The sequence below is a fragment of the Orcinus orca genome, chromosome 12 (assembly GCF_937001465.1).
Source record: "Orcinus orca chromosome 12, mOrcOrc1.1, whole genome shotgun sequence".
In the NCBI taxonomy this organism is placed as follows: domain Eukaryota; kingdom Metazoa; phylum Chordata; class Mammalia; order Artiodactyla; family Delphinidae; genus Orcinus; species Orcinus orca.
Window position 1 is genome coordinate 67,881,281 of NC_064570.1, and position 19,582 is coordinate 67,900,862.

Consider the following 19,582-nt stretch of genomic DNA (forward strand, 5'->3'; position numbering starts at 1 on the left):
CATGAGCTAATCACATATCCTGTGACACCCACCCCCCCTCCCTGACCTGGCCTTTAAAAATGCTTTGCTGAAGAAACCCTTCAGGGCATCTGGGGTTTTGGGGGGCATGAGCCACCGGTTCTCCTTGCATGGCCCTGCAATAAACCTTTCTCTGCTCCAAACACCGACGTTTCAGTATTGTTTGGCCTCACTGTGCGTCGGGCACGTGAACTTGAGTTTGGTAAGAATAGGGAGGACAAAAATGGTAAATGTTCATCTTTTAGCCCAAACAACATGGCTAGATCATGTAAAAAGAAGGAAGATATTGTTCAGAAAGTGTAAATGAGAACACCTTCACGTTGAATAGCATACACAAGTGATTCTCTCAAACAGCCTTACAAAAACACCATAACCAATCGTCAAGTTCAGAGGCAAGGCCACTGTCAGGAGTGCAGTTGCCCAAACAGGTCACTTTCCAAAAGGCAAAGCTTCACGTCTGCATTTTCCCCAAGGCTGCCTTACCTTCCTGCCACCCCAAAACGTATCCTACAAGTCATATTTCTCAAAAAAGGTAAGAAACAAGAAAATCTACCACCGTGGAGTTAGAAAGAGATAAGAGAAATAAGCTGTCTAGATTCCAGCTTAGCAATGGAGAAAGGAATTAAGGACCCGATATGTTTCATAGGTGGAAAGATGAATACAGAGGATAAAAGAAAATAGGAAAGTTTCTTTAGGGCTGAAGTAAAACAGACAGTAAAATATTCAAGGCTACAGAGAAGATCAGCAAAGCACCTCTCCATGCTGACAATACATTTTTATAGAATTGCAGATCAAAGGTTCCTTCACGAGGACTTCTTTATTAATTCTTCATATCCCCAAACCCTGTTAGTAAACCTGTCCCCCTAACAATGCATCTTTTGTATTGCTGCTCAACAAAACTACTCTTAAAATCCAAATGCTATATGCAAATAGGTTGAAAAGAAATAGGCTTTGGAAAGCAGAAAGAATGAACCTATACAACTCATGACTCAGAACATCGTTAAAACATTGCTCACTTCCCTTAAAAAAAAAAAGTTGTATTACACATATCTAGAAAGGAATACCAGCTCACACGAGAAAGAGTGCGGCTTGCATACTAGCTCTGCCCCTTAGTAGCTTTGAATTCTTGAACAAGTTATTTTGCCTCTCTGACCTTGTCTTTTTTTTTTTTAATGAAATATAGTTGATTTAGAATGTATTAGTTTTAGGTGTACAGCAAAGTGATTCACTTATACATATATTTTTTTTCAGATTCTTTTCCCTTATAGGTTATTACAAGATACTGAGTATCGTTCCCTGTGCTATACACAGTAGGTCCTTGTTGGTTATCTATTTCATATATAGTAACATGCATATGTTAATCCCAAACTGGCCTTGTCTTTAATATGAAGGTATGATGCTTACTATACGGAGTGGACATCAGTTAACATCTATAGGACACCCAGCACAGTGCTCGGGACATATCTGTCATATAGAGTACATCGCTATCATCGTCACCATCATCATCATCATCATGATCACCGTCACCATTGTTAATTCCAGTTACTGATTGCCAGCTTACACGCAAATGGCCTTACACACATCCATTATCAAGCAGGGCAGATCTAGGATTCTAGTCCCCATTCTGTGATTTGGAAAGCCCTGTTCTGTTTACTACACCACACTGTCCTTAAGAATAAAAATTCTGTCACGTAAATCCCTTTACTTCAGTACTGTCTGTACTTTGAAGGGTCAGAAGATTTATTGATATTTAATAGCAGGAAAACTGAGGGCTTCAGAAGTGTGAGAATGAACCACACCCTTCCATGAAAATCTAGTGAAAATTTCGGATTCTTCTGAACTTCAGGGAGTAAGAACCTCACCAAGAACAAGAGAGAGCATTGCTGGAGTCTAGGATCCTCCTGACAGAAATAATTCTGGGGGTGGGAAGGACAATTCTGGAGGTGGTGAGGGCAGGTTCAAGAGAGAAAAGGCACCTGCTGTGGATGATTAGGACCCAAGGGAAGAAATCAAACACTTCTCCCCTGGCAGCTGGAAGTCAATTGTCAAGGCTGACCATGGATGAGAATTTGAAATATTGTTTACAAAAATTAAAGAAGAAATACCTCTGGAGTTCAGGTCTTTTCAAATCAATGTATTTTGTTTCTCTGAAACCAAATGCTTCAGAATCTCAAAAATGGCATACCCAATTTACCCCTCAGATGTGCTCACACAGGTGCACAAAAATGTTTAGACAAGGAAATTCATTACAGCATTTTTCCTAAAAGCAAAGAATTGGAAAGGACCCAAATGTCCACCAATTGAAAACTAGTTAAAGTACTGTTCATCTGGTACAGCAAAATCTTCTGCAGTGACGAAAAAGAGTAAAGTAGATGTATGTGTGCTGATCTAGACAAGTTCTAGAGTTCATGATGGTAACTGTGTAGGAATTAAGGAAAGGGTTCCTCTTCCTGGCAGCCCCAGGCTCCTGCCAGAGAACACCATTTATTGAATCTCCGCCCCCCACCCTCCCCTTAGCAAAGTGCCTTGTACACAATTATACATGGTAGCTCTTTCAAGATGTATTAAGGGGAGAAATGGAAGGTGGGTGTAATTTGATAACATGAGTGTGCGTTTCAAACAGCATAGACATAAATGCTGAGTATATACTTTTATGCATAAAATACTTGTGCAAGAACACTTAAGAAATTGGTAACAATTGTTGCCTCTGGGGAGAAGAAATGAGCGCTGTGGGTGGAGGATGATGTTTCACTGTATTTTTCTCTGGTACCTTTTTTTTTTTTTTTACCATATGCATGTAACTTTCTCAATTGGAAAAAAAAAAAGAGGAAAGTTCTATTCTTTTTTAATGTCATGCCCAGAGACTGTGAGGCAAAGGGTCATGGCCGCTGCTGCTATGCTACACATCCTCCCACACATCTGGACCCCCTAGCAGCCCATATGTGGTGTCCTGGTCTAGTTCAGCCTGTGTGGCTGCCATTTATCTGTGTGCAGTGCAGATTTTTTAAAGTATATTTTTGGCTTTATACATTCCTCAGCTATGACAACTCTTCAAATCATTTGCACTAAGTGTGTCTCATTTTAGCCCAATACCCAGCCTGATCCAAGCCAACCATAAACTCTTTTGTCACTTCTGCCAACCGAGGTGGGAAAATAACACACCTACAGCAATGTGTGCAGCAGCCTGAAAATTCCTGCAACAGTAGGTTTCGGGGTAGAGTTTATAGGCTGTATTTGGCATCCTCTTTCCACACATAGGATAAACTACTCGGAAGGATGCTGAGAAAAGCCATGATCCCAAGAGCTCTGGTTAAGAACTAGATCTGGATCATTTACTAGCAGTGTGATCCTGGACCAGTTCCATACACACTCTTAGCCTCAGTTTTCTCATCTGAACGTTGGGAATAATCATACTTCCTGTAGAGGATTAGTGTGATAGTTAAATAAGATAATGTATGTGCCTCACATAGTTACCACCCAATAAATAAACGTTTGTTGTTGTGACCACTGTCTTGAGGTAAAGTGGTTGTTGTCTGGTTAGAAGATGAGACTGAAATTATTACAATGATAGTTAACAATAAAACCATTATCATCTGAACAATTAATCTGCACTCATCAAATGTGATCTTATCCAGTACATTACCTTCAATAAGTACAATAATATTTGCTGTTTGAGCCTGAAAGTAAGGCACATTGAAATACTAAGCCATGTCCTTTATGTTGTTGCTTAGATTTCATTTTTATTTAATGATATACACTACCATTATTAGAGATTGGCAGAATGGAAAAAAAAAAAAAAACAGACAAAAAGAAAGCACTCATCATGTATAATCCCACTCCAGAGAACCACTGTTAACATTTTAGCATATTTCCTTCCAGTCTTTTTTCCATGCATTGTAAAAGCTGAGATCATGTGAAATATGTTATTCTCTATCCTTTTACCTATTTAGGCTTTTATCAAAACATTTCCTAATATTATTGAAAACCCTCCATAAATATCTTCATTTAAATGGGTGGTTAATATTCCATTACAGTTATCATTTCTTTAACAAATACCCATTGAGAGACTATTGTGTGTTAGGCACTGTTGAGACCACTGGAGCTACAATAGTGAACAAAACAGATGGGTCCCTGTTCGCATGAAGTTGCTGTGCTCTGCTAAGGACTGTGATGCAAATTAGAGTGACCTGAGGAGAAAACGGGAGGGTAGAAAAGTGCAGGCAGTGCCTATAGACAACTCTTTCAACTAGTTTAGCTGTAAAGTGGCAGTAGCTGGAGGGAGAGATGGGACGGATGCTGTACATTATTTTATTTCATTATTGCACTAGTGTGGAAATACAAATATGCATCTTATATGAGCTCTTGGACATTTGTTAATACTTTGAAAAGACTACTTAATAAAAGTTGCTAATGTAGTTCCTAAACTGCTTTTGGTGAGTTTATTTTGGTTCTCATGGGTATCTGCAATAATTTCATGGTCTTTCAAATGGGAGCAACAGAGAGTTGGGTTTAAGGGCCACAGCACTGATACCAACTCCTAAGGCAGAATTCTTTGGCTGTCATGTTATCACCTCGCAAAAACCATCCATCTCACTTTAAGAAGGGATTTGATAGAAATCATCTCTGCCCTGGATCCATACAAATCTTTTTTGTTGTTGTTTTTAAGGCAGGGGAGGGGGAGGAAGGAGTATTGGTGTTATAGGTTCTGTACTAGAAATGTTTTATGGTTCCTTCCCATACCCTCTTCTATGGGAAATCATCTGCCCACAGCCCTTTTAAGGAATGGTGGCCATGCTTTGTAACACACAGCCCTACCACTGCTTCCCCACCCGCACGTCACACATACACACACACACTGACCACACCTGACAGAAATCAGGGTGGACTCTGACCCAACAGCAGTGACCAACGACCTATGAACCTGAATGGCTCAACTTGAAATTTAGATTTCTTTGTTAATTTTCTTTTGGGAACTGGAGTGACAGGGCAAATAGCAGTGAGGGCAGAAACGGAAGTAGTACCAGAACTGAAGAAGCATTAGTTATCCAAACCACAATAAGCTGGAATTCTGGAAGACTAAAAAGAAGTTGACCTAATAGAGAAAGGAACACAGAGAGATATTCATAGAGAAGTAGAGACACTGTGAGATTAATTCCTGATCTTCCAAAAAACTCCCTGATTGAGACAACTGAAAGAGCAGCTAATTTTTTTTTTAATTTCTTTAAATGAGCTGGCATAAAATAAAGTTTTCTGTGGATCCCAAAAATGCAATCAGAGCAGGGACCCTGGTTGGTAAGTGAATACCAAAGTTGGCTTTCACCCTGAAAGTTTCTGCTGAACCCTGGAGCATTTGAGCTTCTGCAGTGAGCTAGGGACCCACGTAAGGTGGGCAATCTGATTGAAGGCCCCTCACATAATGTTGGAACCCCAGAGGGCCACACCTTCAGTGCACATATAGATGAGTGAGAAATAAACCCCATTCTACAGACAGTGGCAGCAAGGATGACGTCTCTCTGGATCTTGATGCTGAGTGGATAGTTAAGTGTTCATAGCCCTAAGCCAGTCCTCACATGGCTTGCAGTCCAGATTCCTACTTGCCATGTAGTCTGAAAAGCTTCAAACAGAGGCTGCAATTCCTAGGGTGCCTGGACCGGTAGTCCCAACTTCAACCTTCATCTCAAAGGATTCTCAGTTTCAGAAAAATCTGCCGCTCTCAGGCAAAAGTCACAAAACACACAAAGAGGCACCACAAGACACAAAGGCCATGCAGTTCTTGAAAAGGAACTGCCTTCACTCTGCACTTTCTGTCCTTGGATAACCAAGAGATTCTCTTAAATGCTGCAATAAAGTTTTATTTGATCGAATTTTACACTTTGTTCTTTAAAAAAAAAAAATCACAACTCCCTTGTTACCAGTTTTTGTCCCTAAACAGAGCGTTGACCTCATGGATTTTAAGGACAGCAGTCGGGAGGGCTCTGCTGCCTCTCCTGCCATTTAGTTTACTGTTCCTGCATTGGTCTCTAAACCGCATCCTGCAGACTCACTCCTTTGTCATCACCAAGCGCCAAGGATCGCATGCATCTCTCTTTGGTATCTATTTGAATGACATACTGGATGAACAAGAGAGGCTTACTGTGTCCAAGTGGGACTGGATTGCAGAACAAATGTGTTAGAAAAACTCTTGTGGGAAATATAGCTTATGCTAATCAAACACAATTTGGACGATAGTAAATGCCTGGGAATTAAGCAAAGTGAAACCAAAGAAGCAAAGGGATGGCCACCTAATTCCCCACAAGGGTTGAACACAAGAAATAGCTAGTCTTATCATTTTAGACACAATAGGAAATAATCCACAGCTGAGCCTGGTCTATGCAGATAAATCTTTCACAGAAAGGTGAATAAAACAACTGTTAGCCAGCTTTTAAAAACGTAGTAGGGGGGCTTCCCTGGTGGCGCAGTGGTTAAGAATCCACCTGCCAACGCAGGGGACGCGGGTTCAACCCCTGGTCCGGGAAGATCCCACATGCCGCAGAGCAACAAAGCCCGCGCGCCACAACTACTGAGCCTGTGCTCTAGAGTCCATGAGCCACAACTACTGAGCCTGCGTGCCACAACTACTGGAGCCCGTGCACCTAGAGCCCGTGCTCCGCAACAAGAGAAGCCACTGCAATGAGAAGCCCGCGCACCGCAACGAAGAGTAGCCCCCACTCGCTGCAACTAGAGAAAGCTGGGCGCAGCAACGAAGATCCAATGCAGCCAAAAATAAAATTAATTAATTAAATAATTTTTTTTAAAAAACGTAATAGGGCACTATTACACAAGACAGCATTTTGTAAACCTGTGGTCTTCTTCTGGGAATGATCACACTGTTTCAAATCCCCAGGCCTAGAGATGGGCATAAAAATGTCTTGGGTTCTCCAGAGAACTCTACATTGGCTGGCTGCCAGCTGCTGCCAAGACTGCCTTTTTTGAAATTCTCAGCAGTGCTTCTGTTTGTAGTCCCACTAAACAAGCAAACTACCTGGTTGTTGACAAAACTCTGATGGCAAGACAGAAGGGAGTGGCAGGGAGACAGAAAGCAACGCAACTCCTGACCTTCCTCTTGGTCTGAATTAACTGTCTTTGGTTAATACAATTAATCACGGGGAAGGAAGATACGCTCGCAAGCTAAAGCCTTTGCCTTCTGCTGCTTCTCTTTACTCTGTGAGCCGCTATTTTGAGACTAACTGGACTTTTATCTGGGACACCCAGTTGTGTGACCCTTCTTTGCTCTGCAGTGAGCAAACCCAGGCACCATGATTTCCTGCTGAAGGTCACGTACGCAGTGATATCTGAAAACAGTTCATCATCAGGCATTAAGGAAGGTAGAAGAGCCTTCTGTTTCCTCCTTCCTGGTTTGGAAAGCCACTTTTGATTTCAGATTAAGTGGCAATTTAGGGTCCAGGAGTAGTAGTTCTGTCGAAACAGTAGATTAGGTATTCATCAGTTGCAGATGAGCTTGGGCAAAATTGATGTGATCTGTACTACACGGAAGCATTTGGGATACTGGGGCATTTAGGCTACAAAGGAGTTATGTATTTCAGTTGATATCTCAGCAAAAGACTTTTTCTTCTCCCTTCTCAACTTGCTTCATTTGAAAAAACCTAGCTTTCTCTAGATTTGAGAAACCAGCCCTCCTTATAGGATCTTATCTGTAGTACCATGATTCCTGATCTTGTTTCTAGAACTCTAAAAGAAGAGGAAATATATCTGTCTGTAAACTCATAAATGTATTTACACACACAAATATACACTAAGAAAAGGTGTACTTTTAAAGGAATGTTGCTTGGAGTTTAGCCTTGGTAACCCCTGATTCCGCCAGCTAGCCCACTAATTTAAATCACCAACTATTTATTAAACATGTATATGTTCAAGGCATTATGCTGTACCAATTGAGACAAATGTCAACTAAAGGGAGGGATCTAAAACTAGTTGAATTTCATGAATTTCATCACTGAGGACCTCAAACCAAAACATCGTCATTTTTTTAAATTCGTGAATTCTTACTTAGCCGAATAGAAGGCTTCCTATGTAATCCTTATCAGAGAATATGCTTAATGCCCCTGTTCATCACTAATAAGCTATTCCTGCTGGAAAACAGAATGTCATTTTTCTCACCATTATCATCAACAACAACAAACTCCTGCAGATGCAAGGCATCATAGTGGCAAAATCCAAATATACAAGAGGGGCTGGGGGAGGGTCTGAATAAGGAGGGGCAGCACAGGGCTTCCCTGCGGTGTTGGCCTTGCTCTGTATCCTGCCTGTCACAGAGGGTACAAGAATCTATGCATCCCCCAACATGACCAAGTTTTGGGTCAACAGTGCGAGAGATGAGGGAAAGGTGTGTCTCATCTTAGAAAGTTACAGAAGTATTATCAAAGTAGTCCATTAAAAACATTGATATGACAGTGACCTATCAACATTCAACCAACCTCATGAACAAAGTCTTCCATTTAGTTTAGCATAGAAAACTTTCGTTTTGGATTCTCATTTAAAAATTTATACTAGACATTAAACGCAAAATAGAATATGATTCAGAGAGATTTATTGTACATCCTGGTTACATGTAAGAAATTCAATATTTATTTATTCACTAATTCTTACTGTGAATAAAGAACTTCATGAATACAAAAAGAATCTATGTATATGTACAGACTCATAGAACTGTAACCAATAACAAGTGAAATGTACAGTATGTCATATTTTTGAATGTTTATTTTTAATGCATAAGAGGAATGCAGAGGCAGATTTACCATGCAGCTGATGAAGCTTAACCTTCAGGGCCCCTGTCTAGTGCAGCCCCTTCCAAGGCTTCGTACCTATTCTGTACTCTTTTTCATTAAGAGGGATTCACCCTTTGGAGGTAATCTAAAGTAATTAGACTTATTTCCATAAGTCAAATATCAGGAAATGTAAATAGTAGTATGAGGCAGCAATGCTGAATGCTAGGAATTCAGAAGAAGAGTGATGACTGTGGACTGGGGAGCGTGGAGGGATGTGGGTTGGGTCTTTGTAATAGTCTGACTCCATCTTTGATGTATGACAGTTGAGAGCTTACAAGCCCCATCACTTCCAGATCCCTTCTGCCCCACATCTGGGCAAGTTGATAAGAAAGTTGGATTGCTCCCTCCTTTGGTGGTGACAGTAAGTTGAAACCACACAAGCCCTGGCCCACGCGGGATCCCTTATCCTATCCCAACCCCACTCCCTAATCACAGTAAAAGCAGAGCCAGTCTTGCTCCCCATAGAAAGTTCCAGTGTATGAGTAATAAACCTTTACATACCTCTCGGTGCATGCATGACATCATCAGTCTTGACATCCAAACCGTATTTCGGGTGGGAACCAAATATTGGATGATGGGTCCATCCTGTTCTGCTTCTACAAGATAACCAAAAACAGTCTTGAAAATCTATGTAATTTACATGCACAAAGAAGAAAAGAAGGGCATTTCAGGGACATAAAATTGCTTATGGAGGTGGAAACGTGAAAACTGTGATTGCAGGACAGTAATTGAAACCAAAAGTTTTCATAGATGAGTCAGAAGGGTGGTGATAAAACTGGAGTGGCAGGGAGGGGTCATTGAACAGGTTAAGAAATACGGATTTTATTTTTGCACCTCAAGAAACTACCAAAGGCTGGGAGGAGCTTCAAAATGGCGGAAGAGTAAGACGCGGAGATCACCTTCGTCCCCACAGATACATCAGAAATACAACTACATGTGGAACAACTCCTGCAGAACACCTACTGGACGCTGGCAGAAGACCTCAGACCTCCCAAAAGGCAAGAAACTCCCCACGTACCTGGGTAGGGAAAAAGAAAAAAGAATAAACAGAGACAAAAGAATAGGGAGGGGACCTGCACTAGTGGGAGGGAGCTGTGAAGGAGGAAGGGTTTCCACACACTAGAAGCCCCTTCGTGGGCGGAGACCATGGGTGGCGGAGGGGGGAGCTTTGGAGCCACAGAGGAGAGCACAGCAACAGGGCTGCGGAGGGCAAAGCGGAGAGATTCCCACACAGAGGTTCGGTGCCGACCTGCACTCACCAACCGGAGAGGCTTGTCTGCTCACCCGCCGGGGCGGGCGGGGCTGGGAGCTGAGGCTCGGGCTTTGGTCGAATCGCAGGGAGAGGACTGGGGTTGGCGGCGTGAACACAGCCTGAAGGGGTTAGTGCGTCATGGCTGGCCGGGAGGGAGTCCGGGGAAGAGTCTGGACCTGCTGAAGAGGCAAGAGACTTTTTCTTCCCTCTTTGCTTCCTGGTGCACGAGGAGAGGGGATTAAGAGCGCTGCTTAAAGGAGCTCCAGAGAAGGGTGCGAGCTGCGGCTAAAACGTGGACCCCAGAGGCGGACATGAGACGCTAAGGAGGCTGCTGCCGCCACCAGGAAGCCTCTGTACAAGCACAGGTCACTCTCCACACCTCCCCGGGAGCCTGTACAGCCCGCCACGGCCAGGGTCCCGGGATCCAGGGACAACTTCCCCAGGAGAACGCACGGCGTGCCTCAGGCTGGTGCAACGTCATGCCGGCCTCTGCCGACGCAGGCCCGCCCCGCACTCCGTGCCCCTCCCTCCACCCCCGGCCTGAGTGAGCCAGAGCCCCCGAATCAGCGGCTCCTTTAACCCCGTCTTGTCTGAGCGAAGAACAGACGCCCTCCAGCGACCTACACGCAGAGGCGGGGCCAAATCCAAAGCTGAGCCCCGGGAGCTGCGCGAACAAAGAAGAGAAAGGGAAATTTCTCCCAACAGCCTCAGAAGCAGCGGATTAAAGCTCCACAATCAACTTGATGTACCTGCATCTGTGGAATACCTGAATAGACAACGAGTCATCCCAAATTGAGGAGGTAGACTTTGGAAGCAAGATAGATTATTTTTTCCCCTTTTCCTCTTTTCTGTGAGTGTTTATGTATATGCTTCTGTGTGAGATTTTGTCTGTACAGCTTTGCTTTCACCATTTGTCCTAGAGTTCTGTCCATCCGTTTTTGTTTTTTTTTACCTTTTAAATTTTTTCTTAATTACTTTTTATTTTAATTATTTTATTTTATCTTATTTTATTTTATCCTTTTTCTTTCTTTCTATTTTTTTTCCCTTTTATTCTGAGCCGTGTGGATGAAAGGCTCTTGGTGCTCCAGCCAGGCATCAGGGCTGTGCCTCTGAGGTGGGAGAGCCAACTTCAAGACACTGGTCCACAGGAGACCTCCCAGCTCCACGTAACATCAAACGGCAGAAATCTCCCGGAGATCTCCATCTCAACACCAACACCCAGCTGCACTCAACGACCAGCAAGCTACAGTGGAGGACACCCTATGCCAAACAACTAGCAAGACAGGAACACAACCCCACCCATTAGCAGAGAGGCTGCCTAAAATCATAATAAGGCCACAGACACCCCAAAACACACCACCAGACGTGGACCTGCCCACCAGAAAGACAAGATCCAGCCTCATCCACCAGAACACAGGCACTAGTCCCCTCCACCAGGAAGCCTACACCACCCACTGAACCAACCTTAGCCACTGCGGACAGACACCAAAAACAACGGAAACTACGAACATGCAGGCTGTGAAAAGGAGACCCCAAACACAGTAAGTTAAGCAAAATGAGAAGACAGAGAAACACACAGCAGACGAAGGAGCAAGGCAAATACCCACCAGACCTAACAAATGAAGAGGAAATAGGCAGTCTACGTGAAAAAGAATTCAGAATAATGATAGTAAAGATGATCCAAAATCTTGGAAATAGAATAGAGAAAATGCAAGAAACATTTAACAAGGACCTAGAAGAACTAAAGAGGAAACAAGCAATGATGAACAACACAATAAATGAAATTAAAAATACTCTAGAAGGGATCAATAGCAGAATAACTGAGGCAGAAGAACGGATAAGTGACGTGGAAGATAAAATAGTGGAAATAACTACTGCAGAGCAGAATAAAGAAAAAAGAATGAAAAGAACTGAGGACAGTCTCAGAGACCTCTGGAACAACATTAAATGCATCAACATTCGAATTATAGGGGTCCCAGAAGAAAAAGAGAAAAAGAAAGGGACTGAGAAAATATTTGATTATAGTTGAAAACTTCCCTAATATGGGAAAGGAAATAGTTAATCAAGTCCAGGAAGCACAGAGAGTCTCATACAGGATAAATCCAAGGAGAAACACGCCAAGACACATATTAATCAAACTATAAAAAATTAAATACAAAGAAAACATATTAAAAGCAGCAAGGGAAAAACAACAAATAACATACAAGGGAATCCCCATAAGGTTAACAGCTGATCTTTCAGCAGAAACTCTGCAAGCAAGAATGGAGTGGCTGGGCTTCCCTGGTGGTGCAGTGGTTGAGTCCACCTGGCAATGCAGGGGACACGGGTTCGTGCACCGGTCTGGTAAGATCCCACGTGCCACAGAGCGGCTTGGCCCGTGAGCCATGGCCGTTGAGCCTGCGCGTCCGGAGCCTGTGCTCCGCAATGGGAGAGACCACAATAGTGAGAGGCCCACGTACCACAAAAACAAAAAAAAAAGAATGGAGTGGCAGACATATTTAAAGTGATGAAAGAGAAAAACCTACAACCAAGATTACTCTACCCAGCAAGGATCTACAAGGCCACCATCACTCTGATACCAAACCCGGACAAAGATGTCACAAAGAAAGAAAACTACAGGCCAATATCACTGATGAACATTCATGCAAAAATCCTCAACAAAATACTAGCAAACAGAATCCAACAGCACATTAAAAGGATCATACATTATGATCAAGTGGGGTTTATCCCAGGAATGCAAGGATTCTTCAATATATGCAAATCAATCAATGTGATACACCATATTAACAAATTGAAGGAGAAAAACCATATGATCATCTCAATAGATGCAGAGAAAGCTTTCGACAAAATTCAACACCCGTTTATGATAAAAACCCTCCAGAAAGTAGGCATAGAGGGAACTTTCCTCAACATAATAAAGGCCATATATGACAAACCCACAGCCAACATTGTCCTCAATGGTAAAAAACTGAAACCATTTCCACTAAGATCAGGCACAAGACAAGGTTGTGCACTCTCACCACTATTATTCAACATAGTTTTGGAAGTTTTAGATACAGCAATCAGAGAACAAAAAGAAATAAAAGGAAGCCAAATTGGAAAAGAAGAAGTAAAGCTGTCACTGTTTGCAGATGACATGATACTATACATAGAGAATCCTAAAGATGCTACCAGGAAACTACTAGAGCTAATCAATAAATTTGGTAAAGTAGAAGGATACAAAGTTTATGCACAGAAATCTCTCGCATTCCTATACACTAATGATGAAAAATCTGAAAGTGAAATCAAGAAAACACTCCCATTTACCATACAATTGCAAAAAAAGAATAAAATATCTAGGAATAAACCTACCTAAGGCAGCAAAACACCTGTATGCAGAAAATTATAAGACACTGGTGAAAGAAATTAAAGATGATACAAATAGGTGGGGAGATATACCATGTTCGTGGATTGGAAGAATCAACATTGTGAAAATGACTCTACTACCCAAAGCAATCTACAGATTCAATGCAATCACTATCAAAGTACCACTGGTATTTTTCACAGAACTAGAACAAAAAATTTCACAATTTGTATGGAAACAGAAAAGACCCTGAACAGCCAAAGCAATATTGAGAAAGAAAAATGGAGCTGGAGGAATCAGACTCCTGGACTTCAGACTATAGTACAAAGCTACAGTAATCAAGACAGTATGGTACTGGCACAGAAACAGAAATATAGATCATTGAAACAGGATAGAAAGCCCAGAGGTAAACCCACACAAATATGGTCACCTTATCTTTGATAAAGGAGGCAAGAATATACAGTGGAGAAAAGACAGCCTCTTCAATAAGTGGTGCTGGGAAAACTGGACAGCTACATTTAAAAGAATGAAATTAGAACACTCCCTAACACCATACACAACAATAAACTCAAAATGGATTAAAGATCTAAATGTAAGGGCAGACACCATCAAACTCTTAGAGGAAAACATAGGCAGAACACTCTATGACATAAATCACAGCAAGATCCTTTTTGACCCACCTCCTAGAGAAATGGAAATATAAACAAATGGGACCTAATGAAACTTAAAAGATTTTGCACAGCAAGGGAAACCATAAACAAGACGAAAAGACAACCCTCAGAATGGGAGAAAATATTTGCAAATGAAGCAACTGGCAAAGGATTAATCTCCAAAACATACAAGTAACTCATGCAGCTGAATATCAAAAAAACAAACAACCCAATCCAAAAATGGGCAGAAGACCTAAATAGACATTTCACCAAAGAAGTTATACCGATTTCCAACAAACACATGAAAGAATGCTCAACATCATTAGAGAAATGCAAATCAAAACTACAATGAGATATCATCTCACACCGGTCAGAATGGCCATCATCAAAAAATTTACAAACAATAAATGCTGGAGAGGTTGTGGAGAAAAGGGAACACTCTTGCACTGTTGGTGGGAATGTAAATTGATACAGCCACTATGGAGAACAGTATGGAGGTTCCTCCAAAAGCTAAAAATAGGACTACCATATGACCCAGCAATCCCACTACTGGGCATATACCTGAGTAAACCATAATTCAAAAAGAACCATGTACCAAAATGTTCGTTGCAGCTCTATTTACAATAGCCAGGACATGGAAGCAACCTAAGTGTCTATCAACAGATGAATGGATAAACAAGATGTGGCACATATATACAGTGGAATATTGCTTAGCCATAAAAAGGAACGAAACTGAGTTATTTGTAGTGAGGTGGATGGACCTAGAGACTGTCATACAGAGTGAAGTAAGTCAGAAAGAGAAAAACAAATATCGTATGCTAACACATATATATGGAATCTAAAAAAAAAGAAAAAATAGAAAATGGTCAGAAGAACCTAGGGGCAAGATGGGAATAAAGATGCAGACCTACTAGAGAATGGACTTGAGGATACAGGGAGGGGGAAGGGTAAGCTGGGACAAAGTGAGAGAGTGGCATGGACATATATACACTACCAAACGTAAAATAGATAGCTAGTGGGAAGCAGCCACATAGCACAGGGAGCTCAGCTCAGTGCTTTCTGACCACCTAGCGGGGTGGGATAGGGAGTGTGGGAGGGAGGGAGATGCAAGAGGGAAGAGATATGGAGACATATGTATATGTATAACTGATTCACTTTGTTATAAAGCAGAAAATGACACACCATGGTAAAGCAATTATACTCTAATAAAGATATTAAACAATTAAAAAAATAAATTAAAAAAACAACCTAATCATCTTTGCTGGAATTCTGTAAAATATCATTATTAATAATTACTAACACAGTGTTGTAAATCAACTATAGTCCATTATAAAATAAAAAAATGTTTAAATAAAAAAAAAATAAGGAAACTACCAAAGGGGACTTCCCTAGTGGTGCAGTGGTTAAGAATCCTTCTGCCAATGCAGGGGACACGGTTTCAATCCCTGGTTGTGGAAGATCCCACATGCCACAGAGCAACTAAACCTGTGCGCCACAACTACTGATCCTGCGCTCTAGAGCCCAGGAGCCACAATTACTGAGCCTTCGAGCCTCAACTACTGAAGCCCACGCGCCTAGAGCCTGTGCTCCGCAACAAGAGAAGCCACCGTGATGAGAAGCCTGCACACCATAATGAAGAGTAGCCCCGGCTCGTTGCAACTAGAGAAAGCCCGCGTTCAGCAGTGAAGACCCAACGCAGAATGGGTTGGAGGCAGGGAAGTCAAGGGAGAAGAAAACTGTCATATTATTCAAGCACAGGATGGCAAGGGTCTGGGCTGTGGTACAAATTCAAGTCTGGCTTTGGGAACTTCCTAGAATTTTCATTTTTTTCAAATATTTTAACTCCACAGTTGGTTGACTCTGCAGATGCAGACCCTGTGGGTATGGATTGCCAACTGTATGTATATGTGTGTGTGTGTGTGTGTGTCCATATACACACAAATATATAGATTCATACATATATATGCATATATTAAATATGTATGTATTTTAAATGTATATATTTAAATATATAGTCATATATATGCTAAAATAGAAAGAAGTGGTTACTTATGAAAGAGAGAGAGGGAATAGGTTTGAGAGAACAGGATAGAGGCTAAAGTTCTTTGAATATATCTTTCTTTGTAGGATTTGACTTTGGAACCATGTAAATATCTTACAAATTACGAAACAAAATTAACTTTCAAAACAGCACTTTTTGAAGTTAAAAAAAGGAACCCAAAAGTGTTTTCGGTTGGTGACATATAGAAAACAACCAATTCAAATGACTTTGAAGCATAATAATGTGACTGTTCAGAAATAGTAGAAAAGACTGTAAAAACAAAAGGAAATACAAAAAATATCTTAAGCTATTTTCAATAATCATTGTGTTGGTAGTAGTTTGTATTATATTCTGACACTCTTCTGTGTGTACATTGGGGAAAAAACAAACGTGCAATTATATGACATTCTGATTCTATCTTTCCAGTGACATTGAGAGCCAGGATTCTCAGTGTAGAAGAGAAAAAGTATAGATGTAAAATCAGATATATTAAGTAAAACCTTGTCCTGATTTTGAATTGGAAATATCATTATGAGTTCCTAATTTTACCTTAAAAAACATGAATATTTCATAGATCTGCCCATTGAAAAGGCCCACCACAATGATTATTTTGGTAGCAATGAGTATCCTAGCACCAGGGCTTTGTCTCCAAATACCATTTTTGACTAACAGGAACCAAGAATCCTTGGAGAAAATGTTTAATTCCATCTCAAGAAGATAGAAGTTGATGTTGGAACATCTTGTCATAACAGAAAGCAAGAATGTTACCAAAGACTAGCAGAGTGTCAAAAAGACTCAGGAGTAGTGCTGAAGAGGCTCCCACTGGCCAACGATGAGAAAATTTAAGTATCTTTACCCTACAGTATTTGGGGAACTTGAACTAGACATTCTCCAGACAAGAATAACCAGGCAGAGAGGACAGTACAGACCCAGTACTAAGGTGAAAACAGAGGGACCAAGTGAAAATCTGCATTCTGGATGCTGAAACTACAGCCTTGCCCACTGCCAACTCATCAGGCTCATGTATTATACCCCAAGGCAGGAGATGGTATTACCCTTCTCTAGAGGAAATGAACCTGAAGAGACAATACATACTAACATGTTGGGAGTTCAGTTAAAAATCTCTATGCCCACCAATTGTCTCATGCACCATCTACCAGTTGATCAGCCCCACATAGGCACACAGAGTTCCAATCAGCTTTTTAGTGCCCTATTCTTAACCACAAATGGACAGACAAGCTATACCAGACATTTGAGGAAAGCCTCCAACACAAGAGACAAAAATTAATCAGTGGGGTATGGGGAACACAGAGACAATGCAGAAAGCAGAAGAAAATTTCAAAGATACTACATTAATTGCTTCAGAGGAGGGAAAATGATAGCATAAATGACAAATCCAATTAGAAGATTGGAAAATAAGGTCTAGGAAACAACAGGGAGTTCAATAGTAACAAAAACCAGAGATATGTATTGAAAGAGAAAAGATAAGCAAATTAGAGAATCAATCCAGAGGTCCAGATTAATAGGAGAGAAGAGAAAAAACAGGAGGAAATTATCAAAGGAATAATATTTTAAAAGTTTCTAAGACTACTAGGCATGAGTCTCCAGATTAAAAAGTCAATGAAAGCATGAAATAATGCCATTGGCAGCAACATGGATGGACCTAGAGATTATCATACTACGTGAAGAAAGTCAGACAGAGAAAGACAACTATATGACATCACTTATATATGTAAGCTAAAATATGACACAGGTGAACTTATCTACAAAACGGAAACAGATTCACAGACATAGAGAACAGGCTTGTGGTTGCCAATGGGGAGAGGGTTGGGGGAGGGAAGGACTGGAAGTTTGCGATTAGCCGATGTAAACTATTATATATAGGATGGATAAACAACAAGGTCCTACTGTATAGCACAGGGATCTATGTTCAGTATCCTGTAATAAACCATAATGGAAAAGAATATGAAAAAGAATGTATAATTAATATATGTATAACTGAATCACTTTGCTGTACAGCAGAAATTAACACAACATTGTAAATCAACTATCTTCAATAAAAATGTTTTAAAAAGCCAATGAGGGCTTCCCTGGTGGTGCAGTGGTTAAGAATCCACCTGCCAGTGCAGGGGACACAGGTTTGAGCCTTGGTCCAGGAAGATCCCACATGCTGGAGAGCAACTAAGCCCGTGTGCCACAACTATTGAGCCTGCCCTCTAGAGTCCGCAAGCCACAACTACTGAGCCTGTGTGCCACAATTACTGAAGCCCACATGCCTAGAGCCCATGCTCCACAACGAGAAGCCACCTCAATGAGAAGCCCACACACCGCAACGAAGAGTAGTCCCTGCTCACCACAACTAGAAAAAGCCCACACGCAGCAATGAAAACCCAACACAGCCAAAAATAAATAAATAAAATATTTTAAAAAGAACATGTAAACCAAGGATTGTATACCCAACAAAGATAACTTAAAAAAACAAAAGCCAATGAAGTTAATGGAGGAAAGACCTGCATCATTACGAAATTTCAGATCACTAAAAACAGAGAAGATTTTGAAAAGTTCTGGGGGGATGGAATGGGGTGGGGGGGAGCAGATTATTCCACAGATCATAACATAAAATAGCATGAGATTTCTAACAGCAACACTGAATGTAGAAGGCAATGGAGCAGTGCCTCAAAAAATTTTTAATCTCAAATTCTCTATCCAAATCAAATCACTCATCAAATGTGAGAATAAAGACTTTTTTAAATTAATAGACTTTATTTTTTAGAGCAGTTTTAGGTTTATAGAAAAAATGAACAGAAATTACAAAGTTCCCAAATATTCTTTTTCCCCACCAACCCCAACCACGCAGTTTCCCCTGTTAGTAACATCTTATATTAGTGCAGTACATTTGTTATAATTGATGAACGAATATTGATACATTATTATTAACTAAAGCCCATAGTTTACATTAGGGTTTACTCTTTGTGTTGCACACTTCTATTTTTGACAAATGTATATTGTTATCTATTCACCATTACAGTATCACGTAGAGTAGTTTCTCTTCCCTAAAAATCTCCTATGCTCCCACCTACCATCCCTTCCTCTCTCCCATCTGAACCTGTCAACCACTGATTTTTTTACTGCCTCCATAGTTTTCCCTTTTCCAGAATGTTGTATAGTTAGAATGAGACAGTATGTAGGCTTTCGAGACTAGTTTTTTTACTCAGCAGTAAGCATTTAAGTTAGCTCCATGTCTTTTCATGATTTGATAGGCATTTTTATTGCTAAATATATGTCATGGTATGGATATTCCCCAGTTTGTTTGTCCATTTGCCTACTGAAGTCTGTCGTTGTTGTTTCCAAGTTTGGGCAATTATGAATAAAGCTTCTATAAGTATTCCTATGCAGATTTTTGTGTGGACATAAATCTTCAACTCATTTGGGTAAATACCAACAAGAGTGATT

General features: G+C 40.9%; 1 long non-coding RNA gene across 1 annotated transcript in view; it reads right to left on the bottom strand.

Moving 5' to 3' along the window:
* LOC117199395 (uncharacterized) overlaps positions 1 to 9,436 on the bottom strand; it is a 101,454-nt gene extending 92,018 nt beyond the window's left edge. Inside the window, exon 1 of the long non-coding RNA XR_007470609.1 lies at positions 9,345 to 9,436. This is a non-coding gene — a long non-coding RNA (uncharacterized LOC117199395). The remainder of the gene's footprint in view (positions 1 to 9,344) is intronic.
* Between the last annotated feature and the right edge of the window lie 10,146 nt (positions 9,437 to 19,582).